The following is a 17,910-nucleotide window of genomic DNA, read 5'->3' as shown; positions in this document are numbered from 1 at the left end:
CTGGCTTGAAGGCTGTAAGTGTAAGGACCTTGTGGCGCAACGGTAGCGCGTCTGACTCCAGATCAGAAGGTTGCGTGTTCAAATCACGTCGGGGTCACTGCTTACCATTTTATTCCCCACTGAGGTCATATATTTCCTTTCGAAAACAAAGTCAAAAGAAAGCAGTCTTGCATTGGCCGGGAATCGAACCCGGGCCTCCCGCATGGCAGGCGAGAATTCTACCACTGAACCACCAATGCTTCACATGGGTTGTTCACAGGCAGAGCTCTGCCCAAGACAGTGATCAGGTGCACACACTTAAATTGTACACATATGAACAAAGTGTGCGCAGCAGACATGATAACGCCAACGTTTCACATGAAGATGGCAAGAATCAGATGCAGGAGACTATAACTATGAATGTCTTTGCATTTGCTGAGGTCACTGGCTTGGGACTAGAGTTGTGTTTATCAGGGCATGATGGCAGGCTGCTCCCGACAAAAGTGGTTCACAGAATGCACCCGCCAGATCACCAGCACTATTGTGTTTCAGATTATCTCACTGAACTCTCCTCCTGGAAAATCCTTCCCACTGGCTTTCCCAGATTCTGTGTCCTCCCCTAAATGCTGGGGTGAAACGGGCAGAGTTCTGCGCCCTGCGTCCCTTTACGCGTCCCTAACGCGCTCCCAACGCGGCCTACAGCCCTGGTCGGGCACAGCCCTGGTCGGGCTTAGATCACTGGAGCCTTTTGTGACCAAGAACTCCGGAAGCCTAGGGTCAGGCCTGTTGCACAGGCATATTGTGCCTTGCCAATCCGGGATTGTTGTGTTTCAGGGCCTAGCCATCAATACTCCTGGGATTTCTTTCCCTGAGAACCCTCTTGTCCCTGTCCTCCCACAAGCCCCAGCTTTTATGTAAAATAAAGTGTGCACCATGGGCCTTCCCCTATTTGCTCTCTCCCCAATCTCTTTCTCCAAAGCTGAGCTCTGAAGGTAAATGTATCTATCTGAGTGAGGGGCTAGGGAGGGCCTTTCCCAGCAGTCTTACAAGTCAAGAGTTCAGAGAAAGCACCTGCTATGGGAGGGAGACTTTGCTCACAGAGAAGTCAAGTCTAACATAACACATCTGATGGGCAAGGCACACGCCTTACTGGCTGGTAGCACACCTACAGAGGAGCAGGGAGCTATGCTAAGCAGGCAACAGAAAAGTCATGTATGTGTCTCATACACTGGGACCGGTAGTAATACTGGCTCTAAGACCATTAGACAGTAGTCTATTCATCATTACGTCCAACAATAACAAGACACTAAGCAAATGAGAAATGCTGTATGGCATAAAGACGCATTATATAACACAAGCTCCAGGCAGGCACACAATTATCAAGATATATATTGAGTCTCAGGAACTGTGCTACAGTTATTAACCTCTGTGGTGCAAATGGTTAGCGCGTTCGGTTGTTAACAGAAAGGTTGGTGGTTCAAGCCCACCCAGGGAAGTATCCTTTTTGCCGGCATGAAACACTTTAATGAAACACAGATACGTACCTCTGCTCTCTCCTGCTTAAGACCCTTTATCTGAACATTTCAATCCTCTGCGTTCTCTCTGCACCTGCAGTCATTTTCATAATTAGGATAGAAAACAAAAGGCCTAGCCCTGTAATACAACTGTAGGCATATGAGGAGGGGAAAATAAGTCAAAAGGCCATCAGCATTTGTTGATCTGGCTTGAAGGCTGTAAGTGTAAGGACCTTGTGGCGCAACGGTAGCGCGTCTGACTCCAGATCAGAAGGTTGCGTGGTCAAATCACGTCGGGGTCACTGCTTACCATTTTATTCCCCACTGAGTTCATGTATTTCCTTTCGAAAACAAAGTCAAAGGAACGCAGCCTTGCATTGGCCGGGAATGGAACCCGGGCCTCCCGCGTGGCAGGCGAGAATTCGACCATTGAACCACCAATGCTTCACATGGGGAGTTCACAGGCATAGCTCTGTCCAAGACAGTGATCAGGTGCACACACTTAAATTGTACACATATGAACAAAGTGTGCGCAGCAGACATGACAACGCCAAAGTTTCACATGATGATGGCTTATATAAGACAAGCTCCAGGCAGGCACATACATATCAAGATATATATTGAGTCTAAGGAAAGATGCTGTAGTCACTCGTCTCTGTGGCGCAATCGGTTAGCGCGTTTGGCTGTTAACCGAAAGGTTGGTGGTTCAAGCCCACCCAGGGACGTATTATTTTGCCTGAATGAAACACTTGAATGGAAAACAGATACATACCTTTGCTCTCTCCTGCTGGACACCCTTTCCCTGAATATTTCAATTCTCTGCGTTCTCTCGGCACCTGCAGTCAATTTCATAATTAGGATAGAAAACAAAAGGTCAAGCTCTGTAATACAACTGTAGGCATATGAGGAGGGGAAAATAAGTCAAAAGGCCCACAGCATTTGTTGATCTGGCTCCGAAAGCTGTAAGTGTAAGGACCTTGTGGCGCAACGGTAGCGCGTCTGACTCCAGATCAGAAGGTTGCGTGTTCAAATCACGTCGGGGTCACTGCTTACCATTTTATTCCCCACTGAGGTCATATATTTCCTTTCGAAAACAAAGTCAAAAGAAAGCAGTCTTGCATTGGCCAGGAATCGAACCCAGGCCTCCCGCGTGGCAGGCGAGAATTCTACCACTGAACCACCAATGCTTCACATGGGTTGTTCACAGGCAGAGCTCTGCCCAAGACAGTGATCAGGTGCACACACTTAAATTGTACACATATGAACAAAGTGTGCGCAGCAGACATGATAACGCCAACGTCTCACATGAAGATGGCAAGAATCAGATGCAGGAGACTATAACTATGAATGTCTTTGCATTTGCTGAGGTCACTGGCTTGGGACTAGAGTTGTGTTTATCAGGGCATGATGGCAGGCTGCTCCCGACAAAAGTGGTTCACAGAATGCACCCGCCAGATCACCAGCACTATTGTGTTTCAGATTATCTCACTGAACTCTCCTCCTGGAAAATCCTTCCCACTGGCTTTCCCAGATTCTGTGTCCTCCCCTAAATGCTGGGGTGAAACGGGCAGAGTTCTGCGCCCTGCGTCCCTTTACGCGTCCCTAACGCGCTCCCAACGCGGCCTACAGCCCTGGTCGGGCACAGCCCTGGTCGGGCTTAGATCACTGGAGCCTTTTGTGACCAAGAACTCCGGAAGCCTAGGGTCAGGCCTGTTGCACAGGCATATTGTGCCTTGCCAATCCGGGATTGTTGTGTTTCAGGGCCTAGCCATCAATACTCCTGGGATTTCTTTCCCTGAGAACCCTCTTGTCCCTGTCCTCCCACAAGCCCCAGCTTTTATGTAAAATTAAGTGTGCACCATGGGCCTTCCCCTATTTGCTCTCTCCCCAATCTCTTTCTCCAAAGCTGAGCTCTGAAGGTAAATGTATCTATCTGAGTGAGGGGCTAGGGAGGGCCTTTCCCAGCAGTCTTACAAGTCAAGAGTTCAGAGAAAGCACCTGCTATGGGAGGGAGACTTTGCTCACAGAGAAGTCAAGTCTAACATAACACATCTGATGGGCAAGGCACACGCCTTACTGGCTGGTAGCACACCTACAGAGGAGCAGGGAGCTATGCTAAGCAGGCAACAGAAAAGTCATGTATGTGTCTCATACACTGGGACCGGTAGTAATACTTGCTCTAAGACCATTAGACAGTAGTCTATTCATCATTACGTCCAACAATAACAAGACACTAAGCAAATGAGAAATGCTGTATGGCATAAAGACGCATTATATAACACAAGCTCCAGGCAGGCACACAATTATCAAGATATATATTGAGTCTCAGGAACTGTGCTACAGTTATTAACCTCTGTGGTGCAAATGGTTAGCGCGTTCGGTTGTTACCAGAAAGGTTGGTGGTTCAAGCCCACCGAGGGAAGTATCCTTTTTGCCGGCATGAAACACTTTAATGAAACACAGATACGTACCTCTGCTCTCTCCTGCTTAAGACCCTTTATCTGAACATTTCAATCCTCTGCGTTCTCTCTGCACCTGCAGTCAATTTCATAATTAGGATAGAAAACAAAAGGCCTAGCCCTGTAATACAACTGTAGGCATATGAGGAGGGGAAAATAAGTCAAAAGGCCATCAGCATTTGTTGATCTGGCTTGAAGGCTGTAAGTGTAAGGACCTTGTGGCGCAATGGTAGCGCGTCTGACTCCAGATCAGAAGGTTGCGTGGTCAAATCACGTCGGGGTCACTGCTTACCATTTTATTCCCCACTGAGTTCATATATTTCCTTTTGAAAACAAAGTCAAAGGAACGCAGCCTTGCATTGGCCGGGAATCGAACCCGGGCCTCCCGCGTGGCAGGCGAGAATTCTACCACTGAACCACCAATGCTTCACATGGGGAGTTCACAGCCATAGCTCTGTCCAAGACAGTGATCAGGTGCACACACTTAAATTGTACACATATGAACAAAGTGTGCGCAGCAGACATGACAACGCCAAAGTTTCACATGATGATGGCTTATATAAGACAAGCTCCAGGCAGGCACATACATATCAAGATATATATTGAGTCTAAGGAAAGATGCTGTAGTCACTCGTCTCTGTGGCGCAATCGGTTAGCGTGTTCGGCTGTTAACCGAAAGGTTGGTGGTTCAAGCCCACCCAGGGACGTATTATTTTGCCTGAATGAAACACTTGAATGGAAAACAGATACATACCTTTGCTCTCTCTTGCTGGACACCCTTTCCCTGAATATTTCAATTCTCTGCGTTCTCTCGGCACCTGCAGTCAATTTCATAATTAGGATAGAAAACAAAAGGTCAAGCTCTGTAATACAACTGTAGGCATATGAGGAGGGGAAAATAAGTCAAAAGGCCCACAGCATTTGTTGATCTGGCTCCGAAAGCTGTAAGTGTAAGGACCTCGTGGCGCAACGGTAGCGCGTCTGACTCCAGATCAGAAGGTTACGTGTTCAAATCACGTCGGGGTCACTGCTTACCATTTTATTCCCAACTGAGGTCATATATTTCCTTTCGAAAACAAAGTCAAAAGAAAGCAGTCTTGCATTGGCCGGGAATCGAACCCGGGCCTCCCGCGTGGCAGGCGAGAATTCTACCACTGAACCACCAATGCTTCACATGGGTTGCTCACAGGCAGAGCTCTGCCCAAGACAGTGATCAGGTGCACACACTTAAATTGTACACATATGAACAAAGTGTGCGCAGCAGACATGATAATGCCAACGTTTCACATGAAGATGGCAAGAATCAGATGCAGGAGACTATAACTATGAATGTCTTTGCATTTGCTGAGGTCACTGGCTTGGGACTAGAGTTGTGTTTATCAGGGCATGATGGCAGGCTGCTCCCGACAAAAGTGGTTCACAGAATGCACCCGCCAGATCACCAGCACTATTGTGTTTCAGATTATCTCACTGAACTCTCCTCCTGGAAAATCCTTCCCACTGGCTTTCCCAGATTCTGTGTCCTCCCCTAAATGCTGGGGTGAAACGGGCAGAGTTCTGCGCCCTGCGTCCCTAACGCGCTCCCAACGCGGCCTACAGCCCTGGTCGGGCACAGCCCTGGTCGGGCTTAGATCACTGGAGCCTTTTGTGACCAAGAACTCCGGAAGCCTAGGGTCAGGCCTGTTGCACAGGCATATTGTGCCTTGCCAATCCGGGATTGTTGTGTTTCAGGGCCTAGCCATCAATACTCCTGGGATTTCTTTCCCTGAGAACCCTCTTGTCCCTGTCCTCCCACAAGCCCCAGCTTTTATGTAAAATAAAGTGTGCACCATGGGCCTTCCCCTATTTGCTCTCTCCCCAATCTCTTTCTCCAAAGCTGAGCTCTGAAGGTAAATGTATCTATCTGAGTGAGGGGCTAGGGAGGGCCTTTCCCAGCAGTCTTACAAGTCAAGAGTTCAGAGAAAGCACCTGCTATGGGAGGGAGACTTTGCTCACAGAGAAGTCAATTCTAACATAACACATCTGATGGGCAAGGCACACGCCTTACTGGCTGGTAGCACACCTACAGAGGAGCAGGGAACTATGCTAAGCAGGCAACAGAAAAGTCATGTATGTGTCTCATACACTGGGACCGGTAGTAATACTGGCTCTAAGACCATTAGACAGTAGTCTATTCATCATTACGTCCAACAATAACAAGACACTAAGCAAATGAGAAATGCTGTATGGCATAAAGACGCATTATATAACACAAGCTCCAGGCAGGCACACAATTATCAAGATATATATTGAGTCTCAGGAACTGTGCTACAGTTATTAACCTCTGTGGTGCAAATGGTTAGCGCGTTCGGTTGTTAACAGAAAGGTTGGTGGTTCAAGCCCACCCAGGGAAGTATCCTTTTTGCCGGCATGAAACACTTTAATGAAACACAGATACGTACCTCTGCTCTCTCCTGCTTAAGACCCTTTATCTGAACATTTCAATCCTCTGCGTTCTCTCTGCACCTGCAGTCAATTTCATAATTAGGATAGAAAACAAAAGGCCTAGCCCTGTAATACAACTGTAGGCATATGAGGAGGGGAAAATAAGTCAAAAGGCCATCAGCATTTGTTGATCTGGCTTGAAGGCTGTAAGTGTAAGGACCTTGTGGCGCAACGGTAGCGCGTCTGACTCCAGATCAGAAGGTTGCGTGGTCAAATCACGTTGGGGTCACTGCTTACCATTTTATTCCCCACTGAGTTCATATATTTCCTTTCGAAAACAAAGTCAAAGGAACGCAGCCTTGCATTGGCCGGGAATCGAACCCGGGCCTCCCGCGTGGCAGGCGAGAATTCTACCACTGAACCACCAATGCTTCACATGGGGAGTTCACAGGCATAGCTCTGTCCAAGACAGTGATCAGGTGCACACACTTAAATTGTACACATATGAACAAAGTGTGCGCAGCAGACATGACAACGCCAAAGTTTCACATGATGATGGCTTATATAAGACAAGCTCCAGGCAGGCACATACATATCAAGATATATATTGAGTCTAAGGAAAGATGCTGTAGTCACTCGTCTCTGTGGCGCAATCGGTTAGCGCATTCGGCTGTTAAGCGAAAGGTTGGTGGTTCAAGCCCACCCAGGGACGTATTATTTTGCCTGCATGAAACACTTGAATGGAAAACAGATACATACCTTTGCTCTCTCCTGCTGGACAACCTTTACCTGAATATTTCAATTCTCTGCGTTCTCTCGGCACCTGCAGTCAATTTCATAATTAGGATAGAAAACAAAAGGTCAAGCTCTGTAATACAACTGTAGGCATATGAGGAGGGGAAAATAAGTCAAAAGGCCCACAGCATTTGTTGATCTGGCTCCGAAAGCGGTAAGTGTAAGGACCTCGTGGCGCAACGGTAGCGCGTCTGACTCCAGATCAGAAGGTTACGTGTTCAAATCACGTCGGGGTCACTGCTTACCATTTTATTCCCAACTGAGGTCATATATTTCCTTTCGAAAACAAAGTCAAAAGAAAGCAGTCTTGCATTGGCCGGGAATCGAACCCGGGCCTCCCGCGTGGCAGGCGAGAATTCTACCACTGAACCACCAATGCTTCACATGGGTTGCTCACAGGCAGAGCTCTGCCCAAGACAGTGATCAGGTGCACACACTTAAATTGTACACATATGAACAAAGTGTGCGCAGCAGACATGATAATGCCAACGTTTCACATGAAGATGGCAAGAATCAGATGCAGGAGACTATAACTATGAATGTCTTTGCATTTGCTGAGGTCACTGGCTTGGGACTAGAGTTGTGTTTATCAGGGCATGATGGCAGGCTGCTCCCGACAAAAGTGGTTCACAGAATGCACCCGCCAGATCACCAGCACTATTGTGTTTCAGATTATCTCACTGAACTCTCCTCCTGGAAAATCCTTCCCACTGGCTTTCCCAGATTCTGTGTCCTCCCCTAAATGCTGGGGTGAAACGGGCAGAGTTCTGCGCCCTGCGTCCCTAACGCGCTCCCAACGCGGCCTACAGCCCTGGTCGGGCACAGCCCTGGTCGGGCTTAGATCACTGGAGCCTTTTGTGACCAAGAACTCCGGAAGCCTAGGGTCAGGCCTGTTGCACAGGCATATTGTGCCTTGCCAATCCGGGATTGTTGTGTTTCAGGGCCTAGCCATCAATACTCCTGGGATTTCTTTCCCTGAGAACCCTCTTGTCCCTGTCCTCCCACAAGCCCCAGCTTTTATGTAAAATAAAGTGTGCACCATGGGCCTTCCCCTATTTGCTCTCTCCCCAATCTCTTTCTCCAAAGCTGAGCTCTGAAGGTAAATGTATCTATCTGAGTGAGGGGCTAGGGAGGGCCTTTCCCAGCAGTCTTACAAGTCAAGAGTTCAGAGAAAGCACCTGCTATGGGAGGGAGACTTTGCTCACAGAGAAGTCAATTCTAACATAACACATCTGATGGGCAAGGCACACGCCTTACTGGCTGGTAGCACACCTACAGAGGAGCAGGGAGCTATGCTAAGCAGGCAACAGAAAAGTCATGTATGTGTCTCATACACTGGGACCGGTAGTAATACTGGCTCTAAGACCATTAGACAGTAGTCTATTCATCATTACGTCCAACAATAACAAGACACTAAGCAAATGAGAAATGCTGTATGGCATAAAGACGCATTATATAACACAAGCTCCAGGCAGGCACACAATTATCAAGATATATATTGAGTCTCAGGAACTGTGCTACAGTTATTAACCTCTGTGGTGCAAATGGTTAGCGCGTTCGGTTGTTAACAGAAAGGTTGGTGGTTCAAGCCCACCCAGGGAAGTATCCTTTTTGCCGGCATGAAACACTTTAATGAAACACAGATACGTACCTCTGCTCTCTCCTGCTTAAGACCCTTTATCTGAACATTTCAATCCTCTGCGTTCTCTCTGCACCTGCAGTCAATTTCATAATTAGGATAGAAAACAAAAGGCCTAGCCCTGTAATACAACTGTAGGCATATGAGGAGGGGAAAATAAGTCAAAAGGCCATCAGCATTTGTTGATCTGGCTTGAAGGCTGTAAGTGTAAGGACCTTGTGGCGCAACGGTAGCGCGTCTGACTCCAGATCAGAAGGTTGCGTGGTCAAATCACGTCGGGGTCACTGCTTACCATTTTATTCCCCACTGAGTTCATATATTTCCTTTCGAAAACAAAGTCAAAGGAACGCAGCCTTGCATTGGCCGGGAATCGAACCCGGGCCTCCCGCGTGGCAGGCGAGAATTCTACCACTGAACCACCAATGCTTCACATGGGGAGTTCACAGGCATAGCTCTGTCCAAGACAGTGATCAGGTGCACACACTTAAATTGTACACATATGAACAAAGTGTACGCAGCAGACATGACAACGCCAAAGTTTCACATGATGATGGCTTATATAAGACAAGCTCCAGGCAGGCACATACATATCAAGATATATATTGAGTCTAAGGAAAGATGCTGTAGTCACTCGTCTCTGTGGCGCAATCGGTTAGCGCGTTCGGCTGTTAACCGAAAGGTTGGTGGTTCAAGCCCACCCAGGGACGTATTATTTTGCCTGAATGAAACACTTGAATGGAAAACAGATACATACCTTTGCTCTCTCCTGCTGGACACCCTTTCCCTGAATATTTCAATTCTCTGCGTTCTCTCGGCACCTGCAGTCAATTTCATAATTAGGATAGAAAACAAAAGGTCAAGCTCTGTAATACAACTGTAGGCATATGAGGAGGGGAAAATAAGTCAAAAGGCCCACAGCATTTGTTGATCTGGCTCCGAAAGCTGTAAGTGTAAGGACCTTGTGGCGCAACGGTAGCGCGTCTGACTCCAGATCAGAAGGTTGCGTGTTCAAATCACGTCGGGGTCACTGCTTACCATTTTATTCCCCACTGAGGTCATATATTTCCTTTCGAAAACAAAGTCAAAAGAAAGCAGTCTTGCATTGGCCGGGAATCGAACCCGGGCCTCCCGCGTGGCAGGCGTGAATTCTACCACTGAACCACCAATGCTTCACATGGGTTGTTCACAGGCAGAGCTCTGCCCAAGACAGTGATCAGGTGCACACACTTAAATTGTACACATATGAACAAAGTGTGCGCAGCAGACATGATAACGCCAACGTTTCACATGAAGATGGCAAGAATCAGATGCAGGAGACTATAACTATGAATGTCTTTGCATTTGCTGAGGTCACTGGCTTGGGACTAGAGTTGTGTTTATCAGGGCATGATGGCAGGCTGCTCCCGACAAAAGTGGTTCACAGAATGCACCCGCCAGATCACCAGCACTATTGTTTTTTAGATTATCTCACTGAACTCTCCTCCTGGAAAATCCTTCCCACTGGCTTTCCCAGATTCTGTGTCCTCCCCTAAATGCTGGGGTGAAACGGGCAGAGTTCTGCGCCCTGCGTCCCTAACGCGCTCCCAACGCGGCCTACAGCCCTGGTCGGGCACAGCCCTGGTCGGGCTTAGATCACTGGAGCCTTTTGTGACCAAGAACTCCGGAAGCCTAGGGTCAGGCCTGTTGCACAGGCATATTGTGCCTTGCCAATCCGGGATTGTTGTGTTTCAGGGCCTAGCCATCAATACTCCTGGGATTTCTTTCCCTGAGAACCCTCTTGTCCCTGTCCTCCCACAAGCCCCAGCTTTTATGTAAAATAAAGTGTGCACCATGGGCCTTCCCCTATTTGCTCTCTCCCCAATCTCTTTCTCCAAAGCTGAGCTCTGAAGGTAAATGTATCTATCTGAGTGAGGGGCTAGGGAGGGCCTTTCCCAGCAGTCTTACAAGTCAAGAGTTCAGAGAAAGCACCTGCTATGGGAGGGAGACTTTGCTCACAGAGAAGTCAATTCTAACATAACACATCTGATGGGCAAGGCACACGCCTTACTGGCTGGTAGCACACCTACAGAGGAGCAGGGAGCTATGCTAAGCAGGCAACAGAAAAGTCATGTATGTGTCTCATACACTGGGACCGGTAGTAATACTGGCTCTAAGACCATTAGACAGTAGTCTATTCATCATTACGTCCAACAATAACAAGACACTAAGCAAATGAGAAATGCTGTATGGCATAAAGACGCATTATATAACACAAGCTCCAGGCAGGCACACAATTATCAAGATATATATTGAGTCTCAGGAACTGTGCTACAGTTATTAACCTCTGTGGTGCAAATGGTTAGCGCGTTCGGTTGTTAACAGAAAGGTTGGTGGTTCAAGCCCACCCAGGGAAGTATCCTTTTTGCCGGCATGAAACACTTTAATGAAACACAGATACGTACCTCTGCTCTCTCCTGCTTAAGACCCTTTATCTGAACATTTCAATCCTCTGCGTTCTCTCTGCACCTGCAGTCAATTTCATAATTAGGATAGAAAACAAAAGGCCTAGCCCTGTAATACAACTGTAGGCATATGAGGAGGGGAAAATAAGTCAAAAGGCCATCAGCATTTGTTGATCTGGCTTGAAGGCTGTAAGTGTAAGGACCTTGTGGCGCAACGGTAGCGCGTCTGACTCCAGATCAGAAGGTTGCGTGGTCAAATCACGTCGGGGTCACTGCTTACCATTTTATTCCCCACTGAGTTCATATATTTCCTTTTGAAAACAAAGTCAAAGGAACGCAGCCTTGCATTGGCCGGGAATCGAACCCGGGCCTCCCGCGTGGCAGGCGAGAATTCTACCACTGAACCACCAATGCTTCACATGGGGAGTTCACAGGCATAGCTCTGTCCAAGACAGTGATCAGGTGCACACACTTAAATTGTACACATATGAACAAAGTGTACGCAGCAGACATGACAACGCCAAAGTTTCACATGATGATGGCTTATATAAGACAAGCTCCAGGCAGGCACATACATATCAAGATATATATTGAGTCTAAGGAAAGATGCAGGGGTGCCCAAACCTGTCCTGGCGGGCCGTATCCATGCCAGATTTTTGGGATATCCCCATCTGGTGATCACGGTTCGATCCCCGGCGCCGGCGGCAGATCAGAGTGCCCAGGACGGGGTCCATGTGACCCGGGCAGTCCTATCCCCTGGGTGTACGTGGTTGTCCGACATGTCGGTCATATTTGCTTTTACGTACCGGATCGGAATCGGCCCCCATAAAATCGTACGTAAAGTATATAGCAAATCAACCTGAAATCTGCTGGGTCAGAAAGGGCTCGATTCCGATCCGTGTCGGAAGGTTAGGAGTCCGTACGAATTTGTCGGGACGGCATGGCAGAGTGCCCGGGACGGGCTCCATGCGTCCCGGGCATTCGTCCCCCGGGCGTCCGGGGCTACATCCAGGCTGACGGTATGGCAGAGTGCCCGGGTCGGGCTCCATGGTTTTCACGGTGGTCCTCCCCTGGGTGTCAGGGGGCTCCTGGCCGACGGCATGGAAAAGTACCCAGGACGGGCTCCATGCGTCCCGGGCATTTGTCCCCCGGGCGTCCGGGGCTCCATCCAGGCCGACGGCATGGCAGAGTGCCCGGGTCGGGCTCCATGGTTTCCAGGGTGGTCCTCCCCAGGGTGTCGGGGCGCTCCATGCCGAAGGCATGGAAAAGTGCCCAGGACGGGCTCCATGCGTCCCGGGCATTTGTCCCCCGGGCGTCCGGGGCTCCATCCAGGCCGACGGCATGGCAGAGTGCCCGGGTCGGGCTCCATGGCTTTCACGGTGGTCCTCCCCTGGGTGTCTGGGGGCTCCAGGCCGAAGGCATGGAAAAGTGCCCAGGACGGGCTCCATGCATCCCGGGCACGGGCACGGGGACGGGGACAGGGTCGGGAGAGTCCAGGCGGCTTCACTTCCGTGTCCAGCCATCTGATCGCCCAGATTCCCTCGGCCATCTGGTCGCCCGGATCCCCTCGGGCATCTGGTCGCCCGCAACGCTTTCCTATGGGGCGACCAGATGGCCGAACTTCCCTGGAAGTCCCGATGAGGTGCCATTCGCCGCCCGGATCCCAGCGAGGGCTCCAGGAGGTTGGGTACATTCGCGCCTTGGGTCCCCTCTGTCACCTCGCGTGCACAGATTACAAGAAAAGGGGGTAATTTTCCTCCGGATTACTAGGGAGAAGGGTACGCCCGGACACCCCTCCGAGGCTGGTGGTTCTCTGCCATGGGGACCAGATGGGCTATGCCTGGGCAACACCTCCCTAGGCCACCCGGGGCTTCCTTCCTCCAGGCCAACTGCATGTCAAATTGCCCAGGACGGGCTCCATGGCTCCTGGGCAGTCGTCCCCCGGGCGTCCGGGGCTCCATCCAGGCTGACGGCATTGAAAAGTGCCCAGGACGGGCTCCTTGCGTCCCGGGCATTCGTCCCCTGGGCGTCCGGGGCTCCATCTAGGCTGACGGTATGGCAGAGTGCCCGGGTCGGGCTCCATGGTTTTCACGGTGGTCCTCCCCTGGGTGTCTGGGGGCTCCAGGCCGAAGGCATGGAAAAGTGCCCAGGACGGGCTCCATGCGTCCCGGGCATTCGTCCCCCGGGCGTCCGGGGCACCCATCTCCATGAGGCCAACGGCATTGGCAAAGTACCCAGGACGGGCTCCATGGGTCCCGGGCAGACCTCCCCCCGGGCGTCCGGGGCTCCCACCTCCAGGCCGACGGAATGTCAAAGTACCCAGGACGGGCTCCATGGGTCCCGGGCAGCTTCCCCCGGGGCGTCCGGGGCACCCACCTCCAGGCCGACGGCATGTCAAAGTACCCAGGACGGGCTCCACGGGTCCCGGGCATTCCTCCCCCAGGTCGTCCGGGCCCTAGAGCTCCGGTGGTCCAACCTGCGCCTGAGGCCCAGCCGGGGTCCAAGAGCCCTGCCTTGCGTGGGCAGGCAGTCAGGAACCCTACCGCGAAGGCTTGGGATGGATGGGGAGCTGGGAGTCCTTTCGATCCCGGCCCTCTGGTCGCCCGCGATGCTTTCCAATGGGGCGACCAGATGGCCGGGCTTCCCTGGAAGTCCCGATGAGGTGCCATTCGGCTCCTGGATCCCAGCTAGGGCTCCATGAGGTCGGGTTCTTTTACGCCTTGGGTCCCCTCTGTCACCTCGCGTGCACGGATTGCAAGAAAGGGGGGTAATTTCCCTCCGGATTACTAGGGGCAGGGTACGCCCGGACACCTCTCCAGGGCTGGTGGTTCTCTGCCCGGGGGACCAGATGAGATATGCCTGGGCAACACCTCTCCCGGGCGTCTGGGGGCTCCATTCTCCGGGCCAACGGCATGGCTCAATGCCCAGGACGGGCTCCACGTGTCCCGGACAGACCTCCCCTGGGCGTCCGGGGCACCCATCTCCATGAGGCCAACGGGATGGCAAAGTACCCGGGAAGGGCTCCACGGGTCCCGGGCAGCCTTCCCCCGGGCGTCCGGGGCTCCCACCTTTAGGCCGACGGCATGTCACACTGCCCAGGACGGGCTCCATGGGCCCCGGACAGACCTCCCCCGGGCGTCCGGGGCACCCATCTCCAGGAGGCCAACGGGATGGCAAAGTACCCGGGAAGGGCTCCACGGGTCCCGGGCAGCCTTCCCCCGCTCGTCCGGGGCTCCCACCTCCAGGCCGACGGCATGTCACAGTGCCCAGGACGGGCCCCATGGGCCCCGGACAGCCCTCCCCCCGGGCGTTCGGGGCACATATCTCCAGGAGGCCAACGGCGTTGCAAAGTACCCGGAAAGGACTCCACGGGTACCGGGCAGTCCTCCCCCCGGGCGTCCGGGGCACCCATCTCCATGAGGCCAACGGCATTGGCAAAGTACCCGGGAGGGGCTCCACGGGTCCCGGGCAGGCCTCCCCCGGGCGTCCAGGGCACCCACCTCAAGGCCGACGGCATGTAAAAGTGCCCAGGACGGGCTCCATGGGTCCCGGGCAGCCCACCCCCGGGCATCCGGGGCACCCATCTCCAGGAGGCCAACGGCGTTGCAAAGTACCCGGGAAGGGCTCCACGGGTACCGGGCAGTCCTCCCCCGGGCGTCCGGGGGCTCCCTTCTCCAGGCCGACGGCATGGTTCAATGCCCAGGACGGGACGTCAAGTGGCCAGGACGGGCTCCATGCGTCCCGGGCATTCGTCCCGGGACGGGGACGGGGTGGGGAAGAGTCCAGGCGGCTTCACCTCCATGCCCAGCCATCTGGTCGCCCGGATTCCCTCGGCCATCTGGTCGCCCGGATCCCCTCGGGCATCTGGTCGCCCGCAACGCTTTCCTATGGGGGGGACCAGATGGCCGAACTTCCCTGGAAGTCTTAATGAGGTGCCATTCGCCTCCCGGATCCCAGCGAGGGCTCCATGAGGTCGGGTTCTTTCACGCCTTGGGTCCCCTCTGTCACCTCGCGTGCACAGATTGCAAGAAAGGGGGGTAATTTGCCTCCGGATTACTATGGGGCAGGGTATGCCCGGACACCCCTCCAGGGTTGGTGGTTCTCTGCCATGGGGACCAGATGGGATATGCCTGGGCAACACCTCCCTAGGCCACCCGGAGCTTCCTTCCTCCAGGCCAACTGCATGTCAAATTGCCCAGGACGGGCTCCATGGCTCTTGGGCAGTCGTCCCCCGGGCGTCCGGTGCTCCATCCAGGCCGACGGCATGGCAGAGTGCCCGGGACAGGCTCCATGCGTCCCGGGCCTTCGCCCCCCCGGGCGTTCGGGGCTCCATCCAGGCTGACGGCATGGCAGAGTGCCCAGGACGGGCTCCACGGGCCCCGGTCATCCGGGGCACCCTTCCCCGGGCCAGCGGCATGTCAGAGTGCCCAGGACCAGTTCCACGGGTCCCGGGCAGTCCTCCCCCGGGCGTCCGGGGCTCCCTTCCCCGGGCCAAAGCATTTCAGAGTGCCCAGGACGGGCTCCACGGGTTCCGGGCGTCCAGGTCTCCCTTCCCCGGGCCAACGGCTTGTCAGAGTGCCCAGGACGGGCTCCACGGGCCCCGGGAGTCCGGGGCACCCTTCCCCGGGCCAGCGTCATGTCAGAGTGCCCAGGACGAGTTCCACGGGTCCCGGGCAGTCCTCCCCCCCGGGTGTCCGGGGCTCCCTTCCCCGGGCCAAAGCATTTCAGAGTGCCCAGGACGGGCTCCACGGGTCCCGGACGTCCGGGGCTCCCTTCCCCGGGCCAACGGCATACAGGAGTGCCCAGGACGGGCTCCACGGGTCCCGGACGTCCGGGGCTCCCTTCCCCGGGCCAACGGCATACAGGAGTGCCCAGGACGGGCTCCACAGGTCCCGGTCGTCTGGGGCTCCCTTCCCCGGGCCAACGGCTTGTCAGAGTGCCAAGGACGGGCTCCACGGGTCCCGGTCGTCTGGGGTCCCTCCCCCGGGCCAACAGCAGGTCAGAGTGCCCAGGACGGGCTCCACGGGTCCCGGGCAGCCCACCCCCCGGGCGTTCGGGGCACCCATCTCCAGGAGGCCAACGGCGTTGCAAAGTACCCGGGAAGGGCTCCACGGGTACCGGGCAGTCCTCCCCCGGGCGTCCGGGGCTCCCTTCTCCAGGCCAACGGCATGGTTCAATGCCCAGGACGGGCTCCATGGGTCCGGGGAGGCGTCCCATGCGCCTCCGGGCTTGGGAGCCCCGGCTGGGTCCAGGGGCCCGGGCGGGCCCCGGGTCGGGTGCTCCGGCCCTGGTCCCTGTCTCCCAGCCTACCGCACTGCCAAGGGCCTAGGAATGGGTTCCGTTGTTCCCGGGGAGCCTCCCCTTGCTTGGCTGGGTTCAGGAGCAGTGGCTAGGGCCCCTGAGGGCCCGGGGAGGGCGGCCTCCCCACCCCGGGCTCTGTCCTTGGTCCTGCTGCGTGGCAGGGTGCCCGGGACGGGGTCCGGAGGGACCGGGGAGGCGTCCCATGCACCTCCGGGCTTGGGAGCCCCGGCTCGGTCCAGGGGCCCGGGCGGGCCCCGGGTCGGGTGCTCCGGCCCTGGTCCCTGTCTCCCAGCCTACCGCACTGCCAAGGGCCTAGGAATGGGTTCCGTTGTTCCCGGGGAGCCTCCCCTTGCTTGGCTGGGTTCAGGAGCAGTGGCTAGGGCCCCTGAGGGCCCGGGGAGGGCGGCCTCCCCACCCCGGGCTCTGTCCTTGGTCCTGCTGCATGGCAGGGTGCCCGGGACGGGGTCCGGAGGGACCGGGGAGGCGTCCCATGCACCTCCGGGCTTGGGAGCCCCGGCTGGGTCCAGGGGCCCGGCCGGGCCCCGGGTCGGGTGCTCCGGCCCAGGGCCCTGTCTCCCAGCCTGCCGCACTGCCAATGGCCCGGGAAGGGGTTCCGATGTGCCCGGGGAGCCTCCCCTTGCTTGGCTGGGTTCAGGAGCAGTGGCTAGGGCCCCTGAGGGCCCGGGGAGGGCGGCCTCCCCACCCCGGGCTCTGTCCTTGGTCCTGCTGCGTGGCAGGGTGCCCGGGACGGGGTCCGGAGGGACCGGGGAGGCGTCCCATGCACCTCCGGGCTTGGGAGCCCCGGCTGCGTCCAGGGGCCCGGCCGGGCCCCGGGTCGGGTGCTCCGGCCCTGGGCCCTGTCTCCCAGACTGCCGCACTGCCAAGGGCCCGGGAAGGGGTTCCGATGTGCCCGGGGAGCCTCCCCTTGCTTGGCTGGGTTCAGGAGCAGTGGCTAGGGCCCCTGAGGGCCCGGGGAGGGCGGCCTCCCCACCCCGGGCTCTGTCCTTGGTCCTGCTGCGTGGCAGGGTGCCCGGGACGGGGTCTGGAGGGAATGGGGAGGCGTCCCATGCGCCTCCGGGCTTGGGAGCCCCGGCTGGGTCCAGGGGCCCGGGCGGGCCCCGGGTCGGGTGCTCCAGCCCTGGGCCCTGTCTCCCAGCCTGCCGCACGGCCAAGGGCCCGGGAAGGGGTTCCGATGTGCCCGGGGAGCCTCCCCTTGCTTGGCTGGGTTCAGGAGCAGTGGCTAGGGCCCCTGAGGGCCCGGGGAGGGCGGCCTCCCCACCCCGGGCTCTGTCCTTGGTCCTGCTGCGTGGCAGGGTGCCCGGGACGGGGTCCGGAGGGACCGGGGAGGCGTCCCATGC

General features: G+C 55.1%; 20 non-coding genes across 20 annotated transcripts; 13 read left to right on the top strand and 7 right to left on the bottom strand.

The window, feature by feature from the left end:
* The first annotated feature begins 25 nt into the window (after nt 1–25).
* TRNAW-CCA (transfer RNA tryptophan (anticodon CCA)) lies at nt 26–97 on the top strand. The gene has a single exon. It is a non-coding gene; the product is annotated as a tRNA-Trp (tRNA).
* A 71-nt stretch (nt 98–168) lies between these two features.
* On the bottom strand, nt 169–239 carry TRNAG-GCC (transfer RNA glycine (anticodon GCC)). The gene has a single exon. It is a non-coding gene; the product is annotated as a tRNA-Gly (tRNA).
* A 1,484-nt stretch (nt 240–1,723) lies between these two features.
* Nucleotides 1,724–1,795, top strand: TRNAW-CCA (transfer RNA tryptophan (anticodon CCA)). The gene has a single exon. It is a non-coding gene; the product is annotated as a tRNA-Trp (tRNA).
* Nucleotides 1,796–2,144: 349 nt separating this feature from the next.
* On the top strand, nt 2,145–2,218 carry TRNAN-GUU (transfer RNA asparagine (anticodon GUU)). The gene has a single exon. It is a non-coding gene; the product is annotated as a tRNA-Asn (tRNA).
* A 248-nt stretch (nt 2,219–2,466) lies between these two features.
* On the top strand, nt 2,467–2,538 carry TRNAW-CCA (transfer RNA tryptophan (anticodon CCA)). Its single transcript has one exon. It is a non-coding gene; the product is annotated as a tRNA-Trp (tRNA).
* A 1,626-nt stretch (nt 2,539–4,164) lies between these two features.
* Nucleotides 4,165–4,236, top strand: TRNAW-CCA (transfer RNA tryptophan (anticodon CCA)). Its single transcript has one exon. It is a non-coding gene; the product is annotated as a tRNA-Trp (tRNA).
* Nucleotides 4,237–4,307: 71 nt separating this feature from the next.
* Nucleotides 4,308–4,378, bottom strand: TRNAG-GCC (transfer RNA glycine (anticodon GCC)). Its single transcript has one exon. It is a non-coding gene; the product is annotated as a tRNA-Gly (tRNA).
* Nucleotides 4,379–4,585: 207 nt separating this feature from the next.
* Nucleotides 4,586–4,659, top strand: TRNAN-GUU (transfer RNA asparagine (anticodon GUU)). The gene has a single exon. It is a non-coding gene; the product is annotated as a tRNA-Asn (tRNA).
* A 248-nt stretch (nt 4,660–4,907) lies between these two features.
* Nucleotides 4,908–4,979, top strand: TRNAW-CCA (transfer RNA tryptophan (anticodon CCA)). Its single transcript has one exon. It is a non-coding gene; the product is annotated as a tRNA-Trp (tRNA).
* Nucleotides 4,980–5,050: 71 nt separating this feature from the next.
* On the bottom strand, nt 5,051–5,121 carry TRNAG-GCC (transfer RNA glycine (anticodon GCC)). Its single transcript has one exon. It is a non-coding gene; the product is annotated as a tRNA-Gly (tRNA).
* A 1,615-nt stretch (nt 5,122–6,736) lies between these two features.
* On the bottom strand, nt 6,737–6,807 carry TRNAG-GCC (transfer RNA glycine (anticodon GCC)). Its single transcript has one exon. It is a non-coding gene; the product is annotated as a tRNA-Gly (tRNA).
* Nucleotides 6,808–7,014: 207 nt separating this feature from the next.
* TRNAN-GUU (transfer RNA asparagine (anticodon GUU)) lies at nt 7,015–7,088 on the top strand. Its single transcript has one exon. It is a non-coding gene; the product is annotated as a tRNA-Asn (tRNA).
* A 248-nt stretch (nt 7,089–7,336) lies between these two features.
* TRNAW-CCA (transfer RNA tryptophan (anticodon CCA)) lies at nt 7,337–7,408 on the top strand. The gene has a single exon. It is a non-coding gene; the product is annotated as a tRNA-Trp (tRNA).
* A 71-nt stretch (nt 7,409–7,479) lies between these two features.
* On the bottom strand, nt 7,480–7,550 carry TRNAG-GCC (transfer RNA glycine (anticodon GCC)). The gene has a single exon. It is a non-coding gene; the product is annotated as a tRNA-Gly (tRNA).
* A 1,472-nt stretch (nt 7,551–9,022) lies between these two features.
* TRNAW-CCA (transfer RNA tryptophan (anticodon CCA)) lies at nt 9,023–9,094 on the top strand. Its single transcript has one exon. It is a non-coding gene; the product is annotated as a tRNA-Trp (tRNA).
* A 71-nt stretch (nt 9,095–9,165) lies between these two features.
* On the bottom strand, nt 9,166–9,236 carry TRNAG-GCC (transfer RNA glycine (anticodon GCC)). Its single transcript has one exon. It is a non-coding gene; the product is annotated as a tRNA-Gly (tRNA).
* A 207-nt stretch (nt 9,237–9,443) lies between these two features.
* On the top strand, nt 9,444–9,517 carry TRNAN-GUU (transfer RNA asparagine (anticodon GUU)). The gene has a single exon. It is a non-coding gene; the product is annotated as a tRNA-Asn (tRNA).
* Nucleotides 9,518–9,765: 248 nt separating this feature from the next.
* On the top strand, nt 9,766–9,837 carry TRNAW-CCA (transfer RNA tryptophan (anticodon CCA)). The gene has a single exon. It is a non-coding gene; the product is annotated as a tRNA-Trp (tRNA).
* Nucleotides 9,838–11,451: 1,614 nt separating this feature from the next.
* TRNAW-CCA (transfer RNA tryptophan (anticodon CCA)) lies at nt 11,452–11,523 on the top strand. Its single transcript has one exon. It is a non-coding gene; the product is annotated as a tRNA-Trp (tRNA).
* Nucleotides 11,524–11,594: 71 nt separating this feature from the next.
* Nucleotides 11,595–11,665, bottom strand: TRNAG-GCC (transfer RNA glycine (anticodon GCC)). Its single transcript has one exon. It is a non-coding gene; the product is annotated as a tRNA-Gly (tRNA).
* Nucleotides 11,666–17,910: the final 6,245 nt, after the last annotated feature.

This window comes from Lissotriton helveticus, chromosome 1_2 (assembly GCF_964261635.1).
Source record: "Lissotriton helveticus chromosome 1_2, aLisHel1.1, whole genome shotgun sequence".
In the NCBI taxonomy this organism is placed as follows: Eukaryota; Metazoa; Chordata; class Amphibia; order Caudata; family Salamandridae; genus Lissotriton; species Lissotriton helveticus.
The sequence above is the reverse complement of the archived record's forward strand: the minus strand, read 5'-3'. Positions and strand labels throughout refer to the sequence as shown.